The following is a 26,108-nucleotide window of genomic DNA, read 5'->3' as shown; positions in this document are numbered from 1 at the left end:
ATTTGATGTAAGAATCAAGGTGGGACTATCTAATTTGCCAACGAACCATGTTTTCTAGAAAAATGCCCAGCTCAGCCCATTACTCACAATGGAAAAAATATTAGTGGCCCATAGAAATCTTGCCCATGTCACTTTTGTACGAACGAATCAGTAAACTAAAACACGTTCTTCCCAAAGAAAAAGTATACTGAAACACGGATGAAGAGAGGCTCATTCCCAGCCAACTCAACAAACAAAGTTCTCATCAAAAAAGAAAACTCACCTAAGCGATGTACGAGCTAAGCGGAAGAAACCAACCAGGAGGCGTACAATGTTTCATAGTATATAAATAAAAAAATTGTAAATGCTTACAAGAAGAGCTAGTGAGCCTAGGTGGTCATCGGGGACACCGGGCTAGGATGTCCCGTGAGGTTGCATGTTTGAGTCTCTAGCCACACAATACATTTTACGAAACCAAAATAGCGGACATTCAAAAAGAAATTATCAAAGCGAGACGAAACCAAGAATATCACATTGCTTTATTAGTAGGTATAAATATAGATTTCATTACAGTACATAAGATACCAATGTTCTCTAATGTGTTTTTGCCTTAGTCAATTGGTGCTAAGGATGTATGTTTTACATATATGTAGTTTGTCTATATCCCCTTTTGCAATAGGCACATTTACACCTACGAGATGTGATGTAACATCATTTGTTTCAGTTCTTCTCAACTAGTCGACGACGAAACTCTCCAATAGCCCAGATGGGATATAAGTTGCAGTAGTTGCCATAATTGAAGTACACGGAGCAATTGAAGCATCCAACATGTTCCTATCACCAAAGGTGTAAGTTCATGCTGTTTGAGGTAGCATTAATAGACATTTCCATATAAACTAATATAGTATGATACTGCCGCATATGTATTAGTCTAATAGGGTCCACTACTAGCAAGGTTATTAGAGAATTTTACTCGATCATGATAGGGTTGTGTGCCCTGAAAATAGTTTTTTGAAGAGTATGTACTAGTTACGATTCTAAGAAGGAACAATAATCAGTTAATATAGTGTGATACCTCTGTAGCCTCAAAAGTTCAACACTTACTTGCTGTGGAAACTCCCCTGTGTCTAGTTGCATATTCATCAACTCTTTTGCGGCATGATACAATGGTGTGGGATCTCGTTCAACCTGAATAGATTGACCGCGAAATTGAAATAACATATGGATATTAGAATAGTTTAAAAATGATATATTAGCTTCTCAGAGTCAATATAAATGAACCATTAACAAAACATACCTGCCCAGCATAAAGTAAAGCCAACATTGCCCAAGCAGTGTTCACTGCGTGAGGACTAGTAGCATCCACATAAGACTGTAAAATATTAGAGTGGAAACAATTTTTAAATTCATTAAGATTTTCCCTAATCAGTACTGACAAATATATCAAGGTACAAAGAGAACATGATACATCAATTTTTAGTTATAGTAATGTTAAATGGCCAACCATTATGCAAATAATTCACTATTTTATCAAAAGACTCAAGCTGGTAGCTTGCACAATATGGGCTTTACAGTAAGACATTTAGCCTGGCAAGTTAAGAGCAGCATCAACTAACAAATTAGAACAAACGTATTATGGTCACAATTTCACTACCCTCCAAGACAATGACATCACATGAACTAACATGACTAATTTCTCTATTCATGTGACAACATAATACGAGAACTATTCTTATTGATTATAGATGAAAAATGCGCAAGAATATTGAATGTAGAATTTGGAGTTTTTCGAATAGCAATGAGTTGTGGGATGGTTGACTATGGCATATATACAACTATTAATTACAAGAGAACTAAGTGTACCTCAGAAGGTAGGTTCCTTCTCGTAGAACCAGCCCACCCAGGTTCAAATCCCAGAATTAGTATGGTTGCTCTAAAAAATAGTAGTTACAAGCAAATAAAAATTTGCAAGTTAACCATGATGAAACAAGTAGGGTTGAGAAGGCGGTCAGTTAAGCCCTAGGTGACCCCCTAGCAGATCCTATTTCATTGGGGTTCCCAAAGGGGTGATAGTTTTAGTTTAGACTGAATGTGTGTTATCAACACTATTAGAGGTGATAAAATATGGACTGCTATCACCGTCTACTCGGTTCGATCATGCCACGAGGCCATGGTGCGATCCTGCCACTTGGTCTTTTTTCTTTCCCTTAACTGGTGCATGCTCAGGTGTGTTCATATTTTCTCTAATCTATCAATACAATGAGGCACTATACTTATTGCATTTTCTCTTTTTTAGAGAGAAACTTTGCCATGTCCCAATTTTCGAAAACCTACATCTAACAATGAAAGATTTGGGTAGCAAACCATCGATGGACCTTTCACTTTTTCGGTGATGCATGATCATATGTATTTGGCCAGAATAGCCCATTTTGATGAAGTCAGGTTCATTCGACAAGAGTTTAGCTAGAAAGTAGAACTTAACGACCATCTCAATTACAACTCAAGACTAGAGAGATGATGTGAAAAAACACGACACTGTGGGAAGTACAGAAGAAATTATACGGACAAAGGGCCTAATATCCCTTATAAGGTGGTGTTGCTGTATAGATTGCCTTGCAATTATAACCAGACAGGGGCAATGATGCTGGTTTATTTGGTCTAGGGTTGCGCAATACACTCTATTCCTAATGAATTTCCAATGGGTGGTTTCAAATTATGATGTCTCTGGGAATTTCGAGTTTGTGCTGGTGATCTGATAGATACAACTATGAGTGGATAGCTTCTCGGAAAAGCTTGCTCAGGGATAGGCAGATAGCATCTCAAAAGCTTGCTCGAGGATAGGCAGATTGCAGCATTTGTTTAGCATATCAAGCTAAAAAAACACAAGAACTAACCTTGACCATAGCAAACATTAATCAAATTGTGCGGTTAGATACGGAAAAGAATAAGAATTACCTTAGTTTCACTTGAAAGATAAGTCTCACCCCATCCACCTGAACTTAGTTGCTTTGACAACAGAAAGTTGCATGCTTTCCTTATGAAGGAACTATTTTCGTAAGTACTTCCAACAGCAAATAATGTTCCATAAGTGAAACATATACCCCAAGTGCCAAACCTATTGGATAAGAATTATTCTAGTTATTGTCTGGCAATATTGGAACTACAAATAATTAGCACCAACAAACTAGATTATTTTAGAATACCATGATCCATCCTTCCGTTGACTATTCTCAATAAACATGGAAGAATTTTTTATGCATTTTCCTATCTCATCTTTGTGGTACCCCGGGTAAATTTCACTAAACATAATCAAGGCTTCAAGAACCGATGACGTGCATTCGACCGATCTGTCAATTAATTTAAGTACATAAATGAGCTCTTGGAGTATTTAGAACAAAAAGTAATAAATGATATTTTCTGGTGGCAAGATGTTTTTCTCCTTACGGATAGTCGACCATATTATTCAGAAATGACTCAGAAGGGTTGAGAACCTATTTTAAATAAAATCCATGTTAGTGTTTTGTCAGGTAAGACATGCTAAATCAACAATATCATTTGTCTGTTTTGAATTGATACAAGATAAACAAGAAAGAGAAATAACCTATGAGCATAAAACCTAAAAGTAGAGCAAAATGGATCTTGGAAATTAAAATTCATTCCCCAATTTGAACTATTAGATTATGCTACGGCCTTTTTTCATGTTCATGTGCCTATTGTGTTCTAGTACTAATATAAAGGGTACTTTCTGCATAAGCTAGTCCCATTCTTGTTTTTGTCATCTATTGGTACTATTTATTTGTGACTGTACTGCTAGTAGTCCTTTGGGCTGATAAAACAATACCATTCAGAAACAAATGATTCCCATGGGAGGTCTGGTGAACTATACGATACTGCCTGTCTGGCTAGTTTTAAATTTTTATATTAAGAAACAGTAATTATGGTCAAGAACTAGTTAAATTGGACTTTACAATCTCAATTTTCAAACTGTAATTGCTTTTCTTTACTGTAAGATAATTTTGTGTACACAAGATTTTTCTTAACCTGATCACATGCAACTGAAATAAAGTCCCCAAAGAACAGCACTTGGTTTTCCAAATCTAAAGTAGAACTGCCAAACACTCACCTCTATCAATGATGTAGTTCTCTTACACTCGTATGTAGAAAAGGTACCATCTTTGTTCTTCAGTAGAAAAAATGTATTATCAATTATCATTGATTTGAGGGGCAAGGTAAAATGATTTAATAAGAACACGTAACCCATAGGTAAGCATTACGAAATAAGAAATACAAAATAATTCATAACAAAAGAAGTTGATTTGTTCTTGAATGACATATTAACTTAAAACTCATACTAGAAGAGACTGCTACATCAAATGTAGTCAACAATATTGTATTAAGGGGCTGGTTATGATACATCTGATTGTATCTGATTCACTTGAGGTGTGCCACCCTTGGAAAATGGGTCCATGCCCAGCAAAGGTCTGTCATTGGTTCAACAAAGATAGAGGATCCTAGTCGACATTAGACCATGACAGCCTAGCATTGCCTAAGAGAAAAAAAATTGGTTGTAACCCAATCCTACCTAAGGAGGTGTAGGAGGCACTTGGTGAAATATATTGTCGACCTCTCCTTACACACTTGAGCTTGTGGGTGAGATAGATTGTGCATGCGATTCAACATGGCACCAGAGCCAAGAAGTTCCAGTTCTACGTGTTGGTTACGGGGTCAATTATCACCACAAATTTTTAATAACACCTATAATTTTATTTATATTTGCAAAACTATGACGTTTTAGGGGTTTTAGTGCATTTTAATCCACAAATCTTAAACTCTGGCACATTCACCAGAGACAAGTATTATCGAGTCCAGGACCGAGACAACAAGATATTGCTAATCATAATCATGACCTAAATTGATTATACATCTAGGGATTCGATAAACCTAGACATGATGGGAGGGCTGAAATATACTGCCCACCCATTCTCACAATTTATGTTTTTGGGTAAACTGGAAGGGTAACCCGGCTGTTTGCACTGGACTGTGAAGTGGAGGCCATTTCCATTGCTGCTAATTTTACTCTCTTTTGGCAAGTAGGCTTCAACAAGTTGAGCGCCACATAATTGCACCGCGAGAGGATGTCTATAGATATCGGATTGGTCAGGACATCAAGTGACTCACTTAACGTACCTCAAGGAGCTGAATTAGTAGTTTCAAAGCACAATGATCCATCTGATAATCCTCGCACTATTTTGGTGAACCACTACGTCATTTACTCATAGGTAACAAATTATCCTTGACACTACTCACACACATTTATTGTTCATCGAGGCACTATTTACTAGTAACTTTTAATAATTTATTTTTCATCCAACATTGTAATGTCTGTCTATTTAAATGCATGGACTTGCACGATTTTCATTTTCACAAGATAGTATTTTTAGATGGTTTTTTCGTGTTATCTTTGACCCAACCACACATTGTTAACTCTATGCATTGCCACACCATCATCTCCTATGGCATGACAACACAAGAGCTGATAGAAGTCGATTTGTTTATTTATCATTTACATTGAGCACCTGACAAAATTGAGCAAATTAAATATGAGTACATGAAACAAGATTTAAGTTAGAGTTATACCATGAAAGAAAGTAAGCAATCCACTGCATCATACAACCTTTCTTCTTTTATGGGATCCCCCACAAGATTAGGAGAGATATTTGACAATAGCAATAATGCCTAAAGAGGAAAGAGTTATTAAGAAACTTATGTTAAGCAATTTGTGACATATCCACACAATATAAAAGTTAGGAATAATGGCTCAAGTGATGCTAAATTTGCTATGAAAATATGACAGTGTATGTATAATACTCACTCTACAAACAAATATAAGACATTTTAGATAAATAAAGTAGAGATCAAAAACATCTTATATTTGTTTACAGAGGTAGTAAAAAAAGAGTGCTCAAGATGGGTTGCATTAGATATGTGTATGATTACGGGTTTTCCTTTTCTATAGAAATTTAATGCTTATTCGGAAATTTAAGAATCATTCACCATTCTATTGATTAAGTCATAATGGTTGCAAAGGTACCTAGTTCAGTTTATTAAATTATGTTTAGATTGGAATCAATAAAAGCGCATTTACTTTTTACGAACCACATAATAAATAACATTGCACTTAGTGATTAGTATTTGCCAGGAAAGAACATTCCCACTTTTCTAGATTAAGAGAATATTAAAAGTAACTTTTCTTGACCTTAAGTGCTTCCGCTGTGCAATCTGATACAGACCAACCATTATCTGCTGTTGAAAGTGTCCATGAACCTTTCGATCTATGGCGGTAATAAGCTTCACTGTCGGGGTGGTTCTCAAGAACCTGTAAGTAAGAAATTAATCTAAAAAATTATGCCAATTTTATTTTATTTACGATATGTACGATCGGGAGATAAAAAGTATTGAACCTGTGAACTTTTCAAGAACCCATAGGCTTTCTTAAGTGTTGGACCAAACTTATTAACAAGGTCAGTGGAGCAATAGGCTTGGATAATAAAAGCTATCTCCCAACTTTGACAACCATCGTACACCTATTGTAAAGAATTTAGTCAAAATAGGAGTATGAAATACAAATGCATCTTCATAGAACACTTGAATACACATAACTTATACATGTGTATGTAAGAAAGCTCTTGCATTATTGAAAAAGAAAATATCGGCAAAAAAGAATGACAATGTAACGTCATGATTTTCTTAAACTAAGAAAGTAATATTTTCATTTTAATGGCAAAAGATGTTGCAAAACATGAACATATAACAAAAAAATTATTTATTTCGAGTTGTATAAATTAATCCCAAATGTTTTGGAATTAATTTGCATCATAAAAAGGAGGAAATGAATTTCCATAATATTGTATACTTGTATTTCAATATTATTATTTGAATACTCTTGTCTAGTTTGATTTTCTAGAATTTTCTTAGGAATTCTTTCTACCCTTTGCATTTTTATTTAGATTTTATTATCTTCCAAGAATTACTTTACTTGGAAAATTGTTTCCAACTAAAATGAGTCAAATCTGGCCAGCTAAACTCTCATCTCCCTCCTCTTGTACTCTTAGGCCAACCCTACCTCACCACATCCTGGCCCCGACGCTTCATCTCCGCCCTATAAATTATATCCTGTTCAAGGAGTGATGTTGAATTTCCTAGAATCGATTTATTTTGTACTCTAATTATGAAAAAAATAGAAACTTTTCCTTTAATTGATAACTTTTTGTAGCGAAGACCTACCTCTATCGTGCATGTGCGCCAATTTTTATAATTTAATGCAGTGTGTGGAATTCTATAGGATTGTCTATTACCTATTTTATTTATTTAGATAGACAATAATTTATATTTTTAGCATTTATTTTTGTTTATGATGAAGTGGTCTTTAGTATCATTTACAAACCTTTTCACATATATGTTCTTCTAGTAATAAACCATGTTTGGGTCTATGCTTGTAATTATATTCTTTGTTTAACATGTTTCTTTACTACAAATTGTAGAGTTGTTTTAATGCTATAGAACCGAATGCAATATTGTTTTATTACTATTTTTGTTCTGATCCAAGCCCTAGGCCAAGCCTTGTATTAGTGCATGAAATTCAAATGCATAGTTTAGCTTTGTTCATAGTGTTTGTTTCACTGTTGCAATAGAAATGCTTGTTTTTTAGTTGCACATTTTGCATAGGTACCACAAAAGAAGTTATATATATAGGGTAACATTATTCTATGCGTGAGTGTAGAATAACTTATTCTACACCCTCAGTGATGCTAAACTAAGCGTGAGTGTAGGATAGCTTATTGTACACCCTAGTAACGGTACATACACCAATAAGAGTACATAAAAAATATAGTAACACACTATGTAAAATATACTAATTTTCGTATGTAACAAATTACAAACTTGGGTGATAAAAAGTATTTTCCCAATTACTATATTTTGTACACTGTTTTATTAGATTTAGTATATTGGGTTAATAGGGGTGTAGAATAAGCTATTCTACACCCACGTTTAGAATAGCATGCTCATGCCGGCGCATGCTATATATATGTAGCTAAGCTTTAGTGCTAAATCACTTATTCTGCGCTCCGGCCGTCGCGTGCTCCCCGCACAACCAGAAACTCAAGTAAAAAAAGAAAGTGCGCCAACCTGGATTGCCTCCTAATCAAGTGTAAAGATGGATAGGCCATATTAATGCACTACAAAGTTTTACTAGCTAGCGGCATTTAACCATCAAATCCAACGTAAAAGCATACTGGTGGATAGTAAAAGTGCACTAGTTATTGGTAATGAATTTTTCTGTTGTTGTAAAAGCACATGGCTGGTCGCTGTGGACTTTTGATTTATTTATTTTTTTGCCATCAGCGTGTCTAGATTTCTACTTACAAAAATGTTCTCATTTGCATTAAAATTAGATTTGATTGTAAACTTTGATGTGAGCGATCACACATAATGCTTAGCGTATGTTCCGGCTGGGAGTAATATAGATAGTATAGGTGGTAATGGACACAAATTCTTTTCCATGCAGTAAGAAATGACTACATGTAGTAACGAATTAATACATACTCACTAATTGGCAGTGGTAGAAAAGATGGAGGGGATGGTAAGGCTGGCCATAGTGGGAGTAACATAAGTAGTATCATGTACTTGGGACTCACAAACATGCTTACGTGGCAGAGAATTCAAGAAGAGAGAGATGGTTATAGTAACATAGGTAGATACCGTAACATAATAAATGTGATGCTACTATGTGTCATGCATGACAATAAATGAGACCATTTATGATACTAATCTATGATACTATGCACTATAGAGGTAGTAATATAGACTAGTAACATATGCATGTTACTAGTCTAAGTTACTCCCTACTATGACTAGCCTAATGAAAAAATATGCTCAATAATGGACATTGATTCTTTACCATGCAGTAATGAATGACTACATGTTAGTAACGAATTACTACATGCTCATTAATTGCTCTTTTACGACGCTAAGATGGTTAGTTATGATCAGTTAGTGGTTTGAGGGGTAGGCGTCGAGGTTACTTGTTACTATTGGCTTTTTTTGAGGAATGTGGGTAGGCGTCGTAAGTCGTTATTGTAGAATTTTCACAGATGAGCGCAATGCACAAAAAAATAAAACCAAAGACTTCCCAAATCTCACACGATCCCCACCCATCTCCTTCCTCTAGACCACTCTGTCTCTCCTGCAGCTAGGTGCGCCGCCACCACCGCCTACCACCATAGCACCGCAGTATTGCGTCAGAGTCCCTTGGCGCTGGATCCTGGTTCGAGTGGTCGGTCACCCTCCTGTGTCGTCCAGCTCCCCGCTACCTTGTTGGCGCAGCTCTCTCTCAGTGGACGAAAGTAGAAGAAGTATAAGATAACAGAGATGTTTTTCCGGCCACAACATACATCCTTTTTCTCATTACTCCAAACTAAATACACCACGCCGCTCCAAACACGAGCATACCAGCCTGCTTTTGTAGCCGGCAGAGACGCAGCGCCCACGCTTCCATCACGCATGCATCCACGCCCACGTTCTGCTCTACAACGGCCACTTGACCCGATCATGCATGCAGCTAACAACCAGCTAACAACCTGATGCAAACTAACTTATCCATCTAATGCATGCACACATGACCCGGCCACCCCAACCGGCCACTAACTCACGCCAGCTACGCGATGCACGCACACACGCTACACCACATACACACTTTGCCACGACTTCCGCTGCGTCCCATACGTCCCGCGCGCACCTGACGCGTTCGACGAGCCCGACTGCACCAGTGTGTCCCGCACGTCCCGCGCGCATCCGATGCGCCCGACGAGCCGACCACATCACACGCCATGGCTTATTCCAACATACCTTCCCCTTTATCTAGTTTTTTTTAAAAAGGAGGAGGACCCCGGCCTCTGCATCTGGGCGATACATGCGGCCACTTTATTAATTATTGACAAAGACCTTACAAAGAAATACAACAGTAAGTCTGAAGCCACCGTCCAGGCAATAACTGTCGCTATTCCTATCCAGTTGAAGCAGGGATGCTGATAATCTGGGCCTAATACCAAACAGACCTCGCAGCCAAACCTAACATCTAAAACCTAAGGGCATCTCCAGCCGCGCCCCCAAGAAGGCCCCCCAGGCGCTTTTTCGTCCGCCGGCGCCAAAAAATCGGCCCAGTCGCGTCCCCAAGAGCCCAGTTTTCGCCGGCTCGGGCCGAAATTGGCGCCGGCGGACCCAACCCGAACCCGGCGCGCTGGGGGTCGCTCGGGGGCGCCGGGCGAATCGTTTTTGGCGCGAAGAGCCGCGGGCCCGCTGCATCAGCGACTCTACTCTCTTCTTGCCCCTTCGTCGTCCTCATCGCCACGTTTCCCGCGGCGAATCAATGCCAAAGCTGCCGCGCCGGTCAGCCTCCATTGGTGCCTCACGGGCGGCGCAGTGAAGGCTGGGCGACGCGTCCCTCGGCCACCACGCAATCATGCCACGCGTAACGCGTCGGCCAAGCCTACCACACGGCGTCTCCGCCTATAAAAGCCGACTGCAAGCGCGCCGGAGAGACTCACCCGATCATCCACCGACGACGCGTTCATTTCTCTCACTTTCCTCCTCTCGCCGTCACCAGTTGAGAAAGCATGGCCGAGCGTTTCCCAGGCGACGGCGCGGCGGCGAACGGATTCGGGCGCCGTCATCTGCACGAGGACGAGGCTCCTCTCCTTTTCGAGCCCGAGTACCCGGTCCCGCCGAACATGCGGGTGCCCGGGGCGTGGAGGATCAGTGCCGGCGGCGTGCCGGTGCCCCCGGTACCCACCGGCGCGGCGCGGCGTGCGGAGATCGCACGCATCCGCTCGTCCCTGCCGCGTGCGGCGAGGGAGGGGCCCCGGTACGTCCCCGACAGCCCAATCTGGGAGCCGTACTTCCGCCGCCGGCACGACGAGCAGCTCGAGGCCACCAACGGCGTCGTGCCCTCCGGCAGGTTCAACGCCGCTGACCGGCGTCGGTGGTGGGGCATGCCCGGGCGCACGTTGGAGTCCGTCCTCGAGTACATCGAGGGCGGCAACACGCTCCCCCGTCCTTCTCACGCCGTCGGGGAAGCTCCTGGACGCCGAGGCGCATGGAGACCGGGGGGTCCTCCTCCTCGTCCGGCGGGTCTCCCTGCCTCCACCTCCGCCCCGTCAAGCCGGAGCCCCAGGACACGCCTGTCAGCGCGCGTACCCGCAGCTCCGGCGCCCTCGTCGAGCCCAAGGTGGAGTCCAGCCTCCCCCCGGAGTACGAGGAGATAGCCCGGCGCGGCTTGTCCAACGAGGATGCCATGCGGTGGTCGCGCGACGACTATGTGTGCAGGAGATGGTCCGATCGTGCCGGGCCCTGGAGGAGATCGCCGCCCACAAACGTGGGCGCGAGGACGAGGACGGTGTTGTCGTCCTCGATAGCGACGACGACGACGCCTCCGGACCGTCCAACCCGCCGCGCCAACCGGGGGAGGGATGCAGCAGGGACGGCGGAGGCGCAGGCGGGGGCGACGACGACGACGACGGCGGCGGTGACTACATGCGGTTCTACAGCCTCCTCGGCATGTAGAACCGCGTGGGCGGGCGGCGAGGCGGGCGGCGAGGGAGACGGCGGGGGTAGCCCGCGGTAGTTTTTTCTTTTTTTTGTAAAATATGTTTAAATTTGAACGAACTCGCCCGTGTTTGCGTTGTGTTTGCGCCGAATTTGAACATTTTAAAAACCCGTGGGGGGCCGCGACTGGGGGGCATCACGCCCCCAGTGCGCGGTTTAGCGCCGGTGCGGCCCCGGGGGGCGATTTTTTGCCCCTCCTGGGGGGCCAACGGCTGGAGATGCCCTAAGGCCCCAACCAAGCCACTTGCCGGGTATGGGGCACACACTAGTCCGGCGTACACTTAGAGGCCGCCGCTGCCAACTGCCACCACTCCATCTTCAGAGATGTAGTGACGCATCAACCTTGCTAGGTCTAACTACCGTCGACGCCACCACGGCGCCAAACGACACCACCTCCCTATGCGCGAACTACTGAGCACGTCGCAGTCGCCACCGGTACACCTCAGCACCCTACCGCCAAGTACCACCAGCCGACACAACTTGAAGTCTTTGAAAGATCTGTCGTGCATAGCACCTGTCGAACAGGTATGAGAAAGAGTAGCACCTGTCGGCCGGGCATTACTTGACATTTTCACGGCAGCTCCGTGCAAGACGAAGCCGCTCCACCTCCTGCCTCTATCTTCTAGCGCTGGTCCACAACGATGCTCCCAAGAGAGAAACGATGCTGCAATGCCGCCATCGCCCGATCTGCATGACCAGATCCTAGGGTTTCCCCCGGAGCAGTACGAGTGGGTCGATAGTAGTCACATCACGATGCCTTCATCAAGGTAACGACACGGAACGCCGCCATCACCCACCATCGGCTCGGTTTTCACCGGTAACTACATCTCCCCGACTCGCAACCGGTACTAGATGACGGATCCTCAGATCCGAACACCCAGCCTCAAGCCAACCACCTCTGACGGAAGAGATGACCACCACCGCCGGCTGCAACGGTCAGAATAGATATGATCAGAGGTGCCGCCGACCAGACCACCAGGCCCTCCACGCCGCCGGCACCAATCTGAAGGCAGCTTGCACGCAACCGCAGCCAAGCCGGCTGCCGCCCGAAGGGCCAGCCGCTGCACCCGCAGCCCTGGCCGCCGCCCGTGATTGGGCCGCCCGCCGCGCCAAGCCGTCGCCGTCCGAGGACGGGCCTGCCTCCCGCAGCCTGCCGCAACCATCCGCCGCGCCGCAGATCCCAGATCGACCGCGCCACCACACCTTGGGGTCCGCCCCACCCCGAGACGTGAGAGAGAGGAGATCCCCCGCCACCTCCTTCGACCCCCGGGCTTAGCCCGGCGGCATCCTCTGGCGGTGGCAGAAGGAGAGGAGGAGGGAGTTCGCAGCGGCGGCGGCTAAGTTTCTAGGCTCCGCCCGAGTCGCCCTAGGGAGAGGGTGACGCGGGGGCTTCCACCTCCACCGCTGGTGGCGGCCGCGCTCCAGTCCTGCCACTTCCCAGATCCTTCCCTCTTCCTCCCGGTCTGGCTCAGTTAACCGGTGAATCCCTACCATCCATCCTCCTGATGCAATCTTCCCTGCCTCTAACTGCTCCTATGGGGCGGCTGTGTTTTGAATTTCGGCCGAAAAAAATGAATTTCGGCCGAATTTCGGCCATCTCGGCCTAGGGCGAAATCTATCTTCCGCCGAAATTTGTCTTATTTGAGAAATTTTGGTCAAATTTTAATCAAATTTCAGTCAAAATTTGGTCAAATTTCGGCCGAAATTTTTAAAAACGACCGAAATTCGGCCATCTCGGCCTAGGGCGAGAAAAATCACAAACCGAAAATCAAAACGCTTCCTATGGCACGCGTCAGAGAGCAAAAGAACGGGCGTCTGGGTAGCTCGTTCAGTGTGTAATTGTGTATACCATGGAGGAGGCTCGACAGGTGAGGCACATGGATCCGGCAACGAGCACCGTCGGGCGCGCGGCTACCGCCTGCGTGACAAGAGCATAGCATCAACAGTTATCTTCAGTTAACGTCCTTGCTCGTGGAGACCATTATTTGGAAAAGCAGCCCACCCCACCTGTGTAGCCCTCTCTCTCTCTCTCAGCCATACCGCGCGCTGTTGCCAAACCCCACTTTGGCTCTTCTCTTGAATGTTCGTGAAGCCGAGCTGTTGAGCTTCTCAATCTTTTCCCTCTAGTTCTCTTGAAGCCGAGCTTCTCCTTGTAAGCACAATCGGAGAAAAAAGGGAAGTGGATATGCGGTGGTGAGAGGATAAAGCATGACGTGATGTGGATATAAAATCGTGACCCATTGGGTGATCTTATTTTTTGTGTATACAGAAGATCTGAAAGATGGTTGTTAGCCCGTGCTGATGTTCATAGCTACAGTAGGCAGCCTTTACTATTATTTAGTTATCTTTTTTTGGCAGGGGCATTTAACTTTACTGTAGTAAATAATGTAACTAGCACAAATTCTTTTTCTACTCTCACGCAGTTAGCCAGTTAACGTGGAGGAAATCAGCTCTAGTGTTAGCTGTGTGAACATATAGAGAGAAAAACGCAGAAGTTCACCTTATGAATTTTTATCTTTCCAAAAGAAAAATTCATGTCAATGAAATGTAGTTAACTTAGTATATCACAACAGCCTACCAAGGCAAAAAATTGGCAGTTAGCTCTGTTGAGGAAAAAATTCAGAAGTAGAAGTGTATCATTGTTCAGTTCATGTGAAAAAATGTAACAGTTAACTTCGACAAATGTTCACCAAAACAAAGTAGTTAACTCGGTGTTAACTGCGGCAGTGCCCAGTTGTTAGCTATTTTAGTCCTAGCAATTACCGTGACACAAGGAAAAATAAATAAAGAAAAAATAGTACCTTCAGTCCTAGCAGTTAACTTGGTGTTAACTGCCGCAATCCCATGTAGTTAGATATTTTAGTCCCGGCAGTTACCATGACCCAGGAATGAAATGAAAAAAATAGTATATTCAGTCCCGGCAGTTAGCTTGTGTTAACTGCCGCAGACTCGTCAGTTAGCTATTTTAGTGTCGGCAGTTAGCTTGACCCGGGAAAAGAGGAAAAGGTAACAAAAAAGTTTCTTCAATCCAGGCAGTTAGCTTGGTCATCATATGTCAGTTAGCTAGCCCGGCCGGGCAGTCAGTGTGTACTGTAGCAGTTTGAACAAAAAATGACGTTAGATTTTTGAAAACTCCTCTTAAGCAATATCAAATCTAAAAATAAGTTCTATATACCTAAGTTTGGGCTAATCTATAGCTTTCCAACATTGTATCATACACATCATTCCCACAAACGGTTTGAAAATTTCTTTCACAAAAACTCTAAAAACTTGTTTGAAGAATTTTAAGTTTTTTTTATTTTTGTTTAAAAACCGTAAATATTTTGGGAGATCCGCATGCAAAAGTTCTGCCTATTAAATAGCTATCGAACTGTATATATCATTTGCGTCGTTTCGATAAAAAGTTGAAAAATTACGATTGAAACCGCGAAAAAACAGTGCCAGAAAAAGTATGCTTGGCATATGATGCACAGTTAGGTTATCTATTTTCGGCAGTTAGGAACGGTTCCTGAATAGTTTATTGAGGAATCAATTGCAGAATAGCTCGGTATATACATACTTCTAATATATTGATATGATGGGCACTACGAGTTGTTAAGCTAGCATAGTTCGTAATAGTAGCATTTTAATTAGTCTTGTTGGTAAAGCTGTGATCAGCCATGTTAAACCCTGACATTGATCATTCGTTGGATTCTCTGTACTTACCTCCACATCGTGCTACCTCATTCTCGCTCTTTGGCTTGATCAAGATCTTGCTACCTCATCGCTCACGCTTTTATTTGGATGCTATTTTATTGGAGTTATATTTGATCATCTATTTATTTATGCTTCATCTGAACTTATCGGGTTGTGTTTGTTTCATGCCTCAATTTATAAAATTTGACCAAGCAATAAAATAGCATCAGCATTTGAGCAACCCAAACCTACCGAGGGACCAAAAATACACGGTAATGGTAGTTAAGGTGAAAATTACACCCAAAAAAGATGAGGGACGAAACTATACAACCCTATAAATTGCAGGATGAATATACACTTATCTTTTTTGGATATGAACATACACATATGCAAGAAGAACTATAAACAACACTATTATGGTTCTAACATCTAGGTCCATCTCATGGTATTCCTGCACTTGTACATGTCACATGATTATACCTATAATATGGCTGCGATGACTAGGTTGTGAATATTGTGGCATGTTTGTGTATATAGGGATTGTTAATTAATCCCTAATAATAGAATCTAACTATATACAGCTCCGGGAAACTAACACTACTTCCTCCCTCTTACAGACTCTATAAGAGACTAGTCAGCACACAACGCCACCTATTGCTCATCTGATCACCCCTACATTTATGTTGGCGCCATGTACGTGAAACTTTTCTATATCTTCTCAACACAATGACACTCAAATCTTCATCATATTTTCAAACTACAACATCTTACGTTCAACAAAATAATTAAAGAGGTTTGCGACATATCCCTTCCCTTAACAGTTTTTTACTCAACCCTAACATTTATCAATTAGCATTAGTAAGATTGCTGACTAATCATATGCAAAAAATGAAATTAAGTGAAATTTGATAATGAAATTAAGCGGAGTGATAATAAGCATTAGCGAAATTTTTATACTTCGATCAAAAGAAAGAACCATTCGTGTCAGTGGTGCAAAACACTATTAAAAAGAAATTAGCATATTTTTAATTAATTAAAAAATGATAGCACGTGACATTCTTGTCTCATAATATGGTTTTAGTGGCAAACAAACTACCAGGCAACGCAAAATGCACAAATACACAATCTACCAACAGTAGTTGGATCTAAAGCATAAAGTAGTTAAGCCATTATTTACACATAATGGTCCTAAGCCATTCTAACCTGTAAAACTAGATTGAAGCAAAACTAGTCAGCAAAACATAACAAGAAGGTGTTACCTGTGCTTTCATGCCATCTTCTGCAAGCCATAAATAATCATAGATCCTTGGAATATGTAACCTGAATGCATCTAAATTTGGATCGTCAATCCAGCAACAGATCATATCCAGTGCCTAGAGAAACAATATTCTCAAAGTGTTAGTTCAAATTAATTAGATTATGAGATAAATTGCCGAAAATGGCAAGCAAATCATCTGGATGGTAAAATGTCTAATTGGGATGTTAACACATGAGCTAGAATTTCGGGGGTTGGGGCTGGTTGGATTATCCTATTTTAAATATACATGATAAAATAACACAAAACATCTATCATGCTATTCCTCCTTTCATATGCATATATATTTAATACAATTCATGTCCAAAGGTGGAAACAAAGTGCAAAATGCATAACCACAATGGTTATTACACTAAATATATGCATGATGAATCATTAAGACATTTCTTTTTGTGAGTGCTCAGAGCTCCTCTAGTCAACATGTAGTTAAGATATCATTGGCTATGAGTTTTTTTACCTTTAATATTCTCTAGAATTACAAGTTGGGGGAATGACATATAGATATGCAAAACCATGAAGAGTATTCATGATATCTATAGTTCATTCCTATTTAGCTCACTTATGATACTAAACATAAAGGTTGGTCCTTTGGAAACGAATTAGGTACGGATTTAAAAAATATTGCAAAATACCAAAAGCCACCAATTATTCCATTGCACAGTTTCAGAAGCAAGCCTATATTACCTTGTTAATTGGAGATATATTGATATATTTAGTACTTTCATCTTCATAATGCATATGTTTCATGAGGTTTTTCAATGCTTTGTCTCTTAACTTATTAATTGGCCAGCAATTCAACACTGGTTCCACAAATTTAGTAATACATGTCCAAATAACATTCTGTAGCAATGATTGTGGATGACGAAGGTCTTCCTGCACGCAACAATGAATAATAATAGAAACGATGTTTCAAGCTTCTATTCAGACACGTAAGTTAAATACTTGACAATTTTAATCAATGAAAACATGAAAGATTTAAACTTAGTAAATACTTGACTATTTTAATGAAAGGAAAACAAAACTCAGTTTGAGATATTCTGGTTGTTCTAATTTGATAAGCATAGAGGATACAAATAACCAAATGATAGTATGTCGTATAAAACAATAAGTCTAAACATACATGGTTATAACTACTAATTGTGAGATGGTATACATAAAAAAACAAATTATGTATGTGGTTTGCACTTTGTGGTACTATACTTTTCTAACAAATGACTTACTAGTATATTTGCTTCTAAAATAAAGGTTACACTTCGAGCTAGCAATCTTACTAAAACAAACCTTGGCACAAGTAACACGTGCTTTGTTCCAATTAACCTCATGGTATGGTGTGCTATATAGCTCCTCCCTTATTGCTAATATTGTTGGTGTAATTGGGCCAACAAACTTTTTTCCATAAAGATATGACATTGGCATATAAACCAACTGACAAAGGAACCAGAATCGTCCTGTGGAATATATAGTTCACATGAATAAAAAAATGATCACAAAAGCAACACCCAACTGCATTGTTGAAGATGCCGACTACTGAATCATTCTTGATTCACTACCTTTCAGCCAGATAAACAACAAAACATAGCACTCAAGAATTATAGTTTCAAAACAAGCAAGTTACACATGTTACTTACTAGTATAGAACAATCATCGGTCGTATCCATATTATCAACTTACACTCATAATAAAACCCTAGAGCATGGATTTATTTCCTTCGAGGTGGGGGGGGGGGTGGGGTAGTTGTCCTCTTGCAATCATCGTCCCTATCATCCTAGGAATTCGTGTGAGCATATATCTTTTCACCCGTAACATACTAATAAGGTGCAATGATCGTAAGGTGGCCGCGGGGTGCGGGGACAACTATCCCCCGGGGCACCACACTATTTTTCTATCACCTAGACAAATAAAGTGGTCACAAATGATCCAAAACATTTCACAAAGTTATATCTGAAGTTTTAAAATTATCAACCATTTATAGATTTTCATTGAATACACTACATTACAACTATGTCCTATTTCATATTAACATTTTAACAGGTGGAATCCCAGATATCAATTCCACTGAATATAATGGATTCAATGAAGTTTGAGTCTACTAAAATATTTTCCATGTGTCTATAGTTTATGGAAATATCAGCATTGAATAAAAAACTTTTCTTATATCGTTAACATTCTCCCTGTAATGTTGTAAAATTTAATCAAGATCAATGACATAGTTAATGGACAATACGTGAATGCATGAACATCTCAATATGGTCATGTATGGTATGAAATTGGCAAGGAGAAAATCAAGAAAATTGACCGGTGGATGTACGAAAACAACAAAGAAAAGATAGATAGCTAGTAAGAACAAACTTAGCAGGTCAGTGCACATTTTGTAGTGAGGGGAATTACATATGTCGAAGGTTCAATAATAACTCACAAAATAACAAATACCTGGATGAATTGGAAGAAAATGTGGGACAAGCCATAATTCAGGAATGATCGAATTATTTCTAGACCATTCATACAAACCGACCACCTTCATTTGCAAAACAACATTTTCTTTCATTAACCACTCCTTAGCCCAGAAATAATGGTTACTAGGAAAACTTAATTGGTTGGATTATTTATTGACAATCTAGTGCATACACAAAAGTTTCTGGTAAAACACGTTGTATTTACCTTTTAAACTGCACTAACTTTATTAAACATAGTTAGGGAAAAGGTTAGACTTAACATTTAAGTGGTTAAAAAATCCCTTAAATATAATTATGGAAGTTATTGTGTGTATGAAATAAATGGGCCTCTTTGCCCATGCCTAAGGGGACACATAGTATATTGTTTGTGCTTCAGTGGCATACCGAGAGCCATATCTTTCCCCATTGTGGTATTGCAACTGCACTTCCACGTGATAGAATCCAAGCACGTCCCTTGGTCAAGGCTTCATTGTTCACTTCATCGAGAAGCCTCAAGGTAACATAGTTTAGGCATGATCCAAACATGGTGCTCGGCATCGACACTTGCGTGCCCCAACCACCATCTTCATTCTACATGAAGTACAATACATAAAATTTTGTCATATTTTTCTGTACCATGGAATAGTAATGCACATATGGCATAAACAGACCGCTACTATAAATTAATAGAACCGATGTTGCATGCCTGATGGTTGTAAATATAGCGACAAATCTCACGTTGATGTTCTGTTGAAAGGACAATATTGAGTGATCCAGTAACATGAAGAGCAAATATCTGCAGAAAAAATCATCACCATAATGTTGTTCATAGACTAACTATGGTATGAAACTCTTGAAAATTAGTTTAGCACTATTAACAACCAAAAATTAAATTGAACCCTCCAACATTTGAAACTATTAGACTATGTTGGTAAAAACCATGATGTATCTCGTGCATCGATAATATAGGTTGCATTACAATTAGAAGGTCATTAAGAATTACAAAAGGGAGTGACATGAGAAAGCTTCCTAGCATAAGTACGTCTATTTTTACTATATAATTTCTGGCAGTACAGATATAAATCCTTTGAAATAGTTAATTAAAATGCAACTAATTTCTGAAAATTATCTATCAAATAGTTAGATTCACCATCCCACAAATAGAGTTTGTTCTTTCTCCTAGAAATACCCACCAACTGACTATAGAATATATTTCATGAAATAAAGTCAAAATATAATGCTATGCGTAAACAAAATACACACCAATATAGGCATAATGAACATAATGCCACTGAAATCGCAAGCCCAATGACCATCATGTGCTTGCAGAGCTGAGTGTTGACTAAGTGCTCGCCTCAAGCATACATAGTCCCTTCTGTGACTTCTCCACTATCTACAAGCTTGACGGCCGGAAGATCCGCCTGACGGTGCTTTTGATTTGCGTACTGCAATAGATAATAGTCCAATCTGAGTTTTTCATAATAACATAAAAAAGAGTGGAACAAAAAAGGGAAAATTTCTACATAAATTTGAGCTAGAGTGTAAATAAACGCTGTGAAGATTGGCCTTTTTCCTATACCCGCCTTTCGGAAAGATGCATCTATGTAGGAAAAAATCATGGTCGCCTTCCCCCTTCAGCCCTCACTTACGTTGTTGGAGGCTGCCGCAGTCAAAGGCGTGACAATGGTGTGGGATCTTGTCGATCTCCCTCCATGGTGGCTGCCCATCAATGAGCATGTGATCTGAGCCCTGCCTCCGCTGCCGGAGGCTGGTCCATATATTGCTTGTAGTGGACGTTGGCTCTGGCCATTCTCCCTCTATGGTGGCTATCCAGTGGCGTTGATGCTATGGAACCTGGGGATAGTGCAGTGGCAGCCAGTAGTGCTTTGGCAGGCAACTGGTTCAGTTGCCATGACTGTGGAAGAATCTACGCAGTTGCTTGTAAAGACATGGCCTGCATTGGCTGGGTCAAGTTATCTTGGCTTTTTAGCTCCAGAGCAAAAGCCTCAATATGACCTTCATTGGTTGATCAACAACAACACTTGTGTGCCATGTCCTTCTTGAAGGCATTATCCGTAACTACCATGATGCCTCGATTGATCTAACCATCATTAATTGGGTTGGGCTGGTGGTAGAGGAGTGCCCCAGGTGAAAACACCCTTTTCAGGCTTTCACTGGGTGGTTCAAGCAACGTTGTCATATGGGTTTTCCTACCTTCCTGAAGGTGTTGTTTTCTTGCCCGACTGCTAACTCTGTTGTTTGTATTTTTTGTCATTTGCGTTTTTGTGATAAGATGAAACAGCAACAACTAATCTTCGATGATGTTAGCCATCCCGTGGCACTTTTTCGCATTTTGTAAGCCATTTGACCTAGATGTCTTGAACATCGTTTGAATAAATTTGATTGTGCGCTCAAGGCAGAGTGTGGGAGACTTATCCTTCAATAGTTTAAAAGAATATTTTACTTCTCTGGGAATAGAGGAACCTTTTTTCTGGAAAAAAAACTCCTAAATTGTCCATGGTTTGATGGATTGTGTCCCATTAAAACATTTCAGCCACATGTTACCACCTAGTAATGGCACTATAACAAAATTTATCCCATATTCTTTTTCTCACCCCAAATTGACAAGGCAACCGCAGATATGGGCCTCATTCGGTTCCTCTCCGCTCCTCTAACTCTGCTCCTGGAGTGGACCAGACTTCAGCTCACTTTTGATGGAGCTGCCAAAATCGAGCTCAACCAACTCCGTGGAGTGGAGGAGTAGAGAAATTCCGAACAGGGCCTAGATCTATATGTGGCAGCTGCTTAGCGCCAAATTAGAGGTGTATTACGTAGGGTTATTTCTGAGGTCGTAGGTTTTTTTTTGATAAATGGTGGATTTTATTGACTCAAAATGGAGCATCAAGAAGATACAAACACGATGAGCATACACCCGGCCTCTGCATAGATAGGATGCACAAAACCAACACCAACGCACACACACACAAAACACGCTGGCAAATAGCAAAGTCATATAAGACCAAAGCTATGCGTATAGGCGAGGAAAAAAGAAAAAAAATGCCCAAAGCAATCCGATCCTGGATCAACAAACTATAACAATGACCATATCTGCACCAACCATCTCATGACACCAAACGTACGACGAGGTTCTTCAACAGCAACACCTTTAGAAGGGAGCAACACTCGACTGTCACCGTCACTGGATCGAGCCACCCAAGGCTACAATCTAAGGTTTTCACCCTGAAGAATTAGTCTGAGCATTTCGAACAATGCCTTCAACAAGGTAAAGACGTAAAAACATCGACATTGCCAGTTATACCCAACTCGGGCCAAACCTAGGCTTTCACCCCGAAGCTCAAGACCGGGTGCTCAAGTAGCACCATCATTGAAGTCATTCATGTGTTGTCGCCACCATTTTTCCACAATCCTAGCAGCTACATGCGGTGTGACCGCCGCCGCCGCACAACCATCTACATCAAGACTTCGTCCATAGTTTGCATCTCACCGCCGAAGTCAACCACCGGACCTTTGGAGATGAACTCTCAGAAAATCTTTTGATGGCGACCACAATCCACAGCGAGACCTAGACGCGCTCGCTAGGGGAACGTTGCTCCCATTGGCTTCCTCCCTACTGGCATCTAGAACTGCACCATTTTGTTGATTGCGTCACCGTCACTTTCCTCCACCATCACTATTTCCATTGCTGTTGCCCCTAGACACTAGGGCTGGACCAAAAGCGCGTAGCTCGCGAGCTTAATGAGCGCTCGGAAGTTCGGCTCGTTAAGCTCGTAGCTCGCTTTTTAATGAACAGAGCCAATCATTGATTTTAGCTCGTTAAGCTTAACGAGCTTAACGAGCAAGCTAACGAGTTTCACGAGTAGCTCGTTAAGCTCTTTAGTAACAACACAATATATATTTTCATCTTATGTGACAAACTTTTTATAGCACCTCAGCCCATTTATTTAATTTAATCGACATATGAGGCAACAAACTACTTCATTTCTTTTTGTAGTCACCATATTTCATCTTGAAAACCATACCTACACATTCATCATGTATATCATAACACATTATAATCTGTTAACGAGCGCTCGCGAGTGCTCACGAGCTTAACGAGCTTCAAACGAGCCGAGCCGAGCAGGGTTTTCTGCTCGTTAATCTTAACGAGCTTAACGAGCCGAGCCTTCACGAGCGCGAGCTTAACGAGTACGAGCTTATTGAGCTGAGCTACTCGTTAGTCCACCCCTACTAGACACTGCGGTAATCCTGGTCCATGCACAATCGGCAATCCTATTTAAAACGTTCATTAGTGCAGACTCCCATGTGATTTCCTACAGAGAATTCTTGATTTACCTCATAGAATTAGTCTGGTTTCGGATATACACTCTATTTTTTCTCTTTTAGTTATCCAAAAATAGCTTATAGTACCATATATGTTCTATTTGTTAGATGACCATTTTAAATTGATAAGCTAAATGATTTTACGATATGCTGAAGTAGTGTAAATATGTTGCCGAGATACTCTGAAAGGGCTACCCAGATTCAGATGAAAACAAGGATCACAATAATCCTTTAATATAAGGACGGTCAATTGGTGGAAAAAAGGAAAAAGCACAAAATAGAAGCACTATAGCCGAAGGACTTTTTTTGGTCCATATCTGGAATTGGACTAATTAGGAAGTTAGCCTTGCGCGCTTAGTTTGGTGAGTGGATATACAATTCCATCACTTGGGTTCTAGTTACCGTGGATATGAATTTGAGTTCCTATTTATACTATAGTTTCCCTAAAATAATGAATTGAACAAGTTATGACATACTCAAAATTCTCTCAGTTGTTTATGTCCTGTCAAAATTAAAAATTATTCATTCAATTATTTCCTATCAAATTTGAATATATTTTTTATTCATATGATTTTTAGCTGGCCGGTGCCAAACTAAATCCCTGTTTGGATGGAAGATTTTCTCCAGAGAGTTTTGATATTTATTCAGAAAAAATTACTAGGTACGTACCCATGCATGCTCGGAATAAGATACGTACTCCTCATCTCAATGATCCCTAAAATAAATTCACAAGGGACTTTTAAATCTCGACTTGACGCAGGCAGGGGGCGCACGCTGTGTTCGGCAGGGGCTGGTCACCGCTACTGCTTGCCCGCAGTGGTGATTCTCAGCCATGGTGGGTGTTGTGGCGTGCTTGTGGGGTCCCGTCGGTGCGGGTGTGGCAGGGGTTCTCCGGCAGGCGACACTGTCTGGTGGTTGCGCCTCTCCCTCTCCTGGATGGAAGCCGGCAGTGCGCAGGGCAAGGGCCGGGTGCCGGCTGCATGCACGGTGACCATGGCTTAGATCTAGGGTTTGTGCTCGGGCGGACTTGATCGCGGCCCGGGGCGGATCGTAGCCTGTGCTTCGGGTAGGAGGCGTCGAGCATGGCTCGGGGTGTGTTCGTGGGAGGGCCTCATCCTCCCTTCGCGGGTACGACGCTTGTTGGTGGTGGTCAGGTTACCGATGCATCGTTGCACGGATCATCGCTGGTAACCATAGACATGACATCGCATGAGCTCGCATGGCCATGGGCTCAGGGCTGGCTTGCCGGCAGCCGTCGACAGTCCTAGAGTCATGCCCCCCCAGTCCACCGACCGAGTATTGGCTGAGGGACACAGGCGTGTGTGCTACCTACTGTGGAGGTGCCTACCCAGAATCGGGGACTGATGCCGGGCCGAGAGTGGATGGTGTTCCGTCCCTCTTCCAACCATGGTTGTGTGTGGTGTAATGTGCGCGACCAATGGTACATCACGACAGGGATGCCGGGGCGGCGGCCACGGATGGCTGTCCGCATGGTTGCTCGTCGGCAGGCATCAGTGCAGTGTTGGTAGCTCTCCCTCCCAGGTTGTGTGGGCAACGGGAGGTGTTGCGGCGGGTAGCTCGGATGTGCCCTCTTTTGGAGGGGCGACGTCCTGATCCGTATCTGGCGACCTGACATCGCCGCGTTCCTCCTAGCGGCCTCGTGGTAGCACGGGTGAGTTGCCGAGCGAAAACTCCGTGCCTTGGCGCCTACAATGGCGACAACCGTGGGTACCGCACTCTTCTTGCAGACGTCGTTGTGGTTCTTCTCACCGTGTCAGGGCTCCGGGTGAATAATTTTGTCCGGTGTCGACTTAGCAGCAGCGACGCTCTGCGCTGTTATCCCTCTTGGTGGCGTCGCCGTGGAGCCTATGTGTGCTTGGTCGTAGCGTGGAGTGTTCGGTTTGTCCAGTGCTTACTGCTAGCAGCATAGGCGCGCACGTTTTACGTGTGCCGGATATCTCAGGTTTGGCTACATAAGAGGGCTACCTCACTATTTTGTACCGTTCGGCTATGTAGTGTTTGGATGTTGCTTTAATTATATAGCCGGTGGAAAGACTGTTTGGAGAGGGCTTAGTACTACCGTATATAGAGTATGCGTCCGGGTATACCTGCATGCGCATAAGAAGATCCTGTGACTCCCTCTTCTGGAAGCGGCGCTGGGTGAACTCCCGGCGGACTCTATCAACCTCGGCGCGCTCCTCCGGCGTGCCGTGGTCAGGGTCGAACTCCCACACTGCCCTGCCAAGGAAGTTGTTCACCGACCGCAACCACGGCCCGCCACCCTCCGACACCTTCAGCCTCCACATCTCCCTCCCTGCCGGTGATGTACGTACGGCGGCGAGTTGAGCTCACAATATGTTCGGTCACTGGATAGCCCAAAATATGGTGGGCGGAACCATCAAGCTATTGGGTTTTTATAGGCTCCTGCCAGCCATCTAAGTAATTAAACCAAGTTTAATGAACTTAGTGATGTGATAGTCCCAGAACCTTGTTTAAAACCCGGGAACGAACTTTTCTTAACTGATCGACCGATTGGGTTGTGGAATAGCTCCAACTAAATGAAGTTTCACCCTAAAAAAGAGTCTCACCCCATAATTTTTCCCTGAGTAACCGCTTGGGTTGCTATGGTCCTCCGATAACAGAGGGACTACTGGCATATAATATGTTCAAATTAGTATTGTGTACTGTTAATTAAATTACTGTTG

At 42.3% G+C, this 26,108-nt stretch overlaps 1 pseudogene; it reads right to left on the bottom strand.

Annotated features, from left to right (window-relative positions):
* Positions 1-540: 540 nt before the first annotated feature.
* On the bottom strand, positions 541-25,743 carry LOC119330909 (annotated as a pseudogene).
* Positions 25,744-26,108: the final 365 nt, after the last annotated feature.

This window comes from Triticum dicoccoides, chromosome 7A, assembly GCF_002162155.2.
Source record: "Triticum dicoccoides isolate Atlit2015 ecotype Zavitan chromosome 7A, WEW_v2.0, whole genome shotgun sequence".
Lineage (NCBI taxonomy): Eukaryota > Viridiplantae > Streptophyta > Magnoliopsida > Poales > Poaceae > Triticum > Triticum dicoccoides.
Note: the sequence above shows the minus strand (reverse complement) of the source record. Positions and strands in the feature narration are given on the sequence as shown.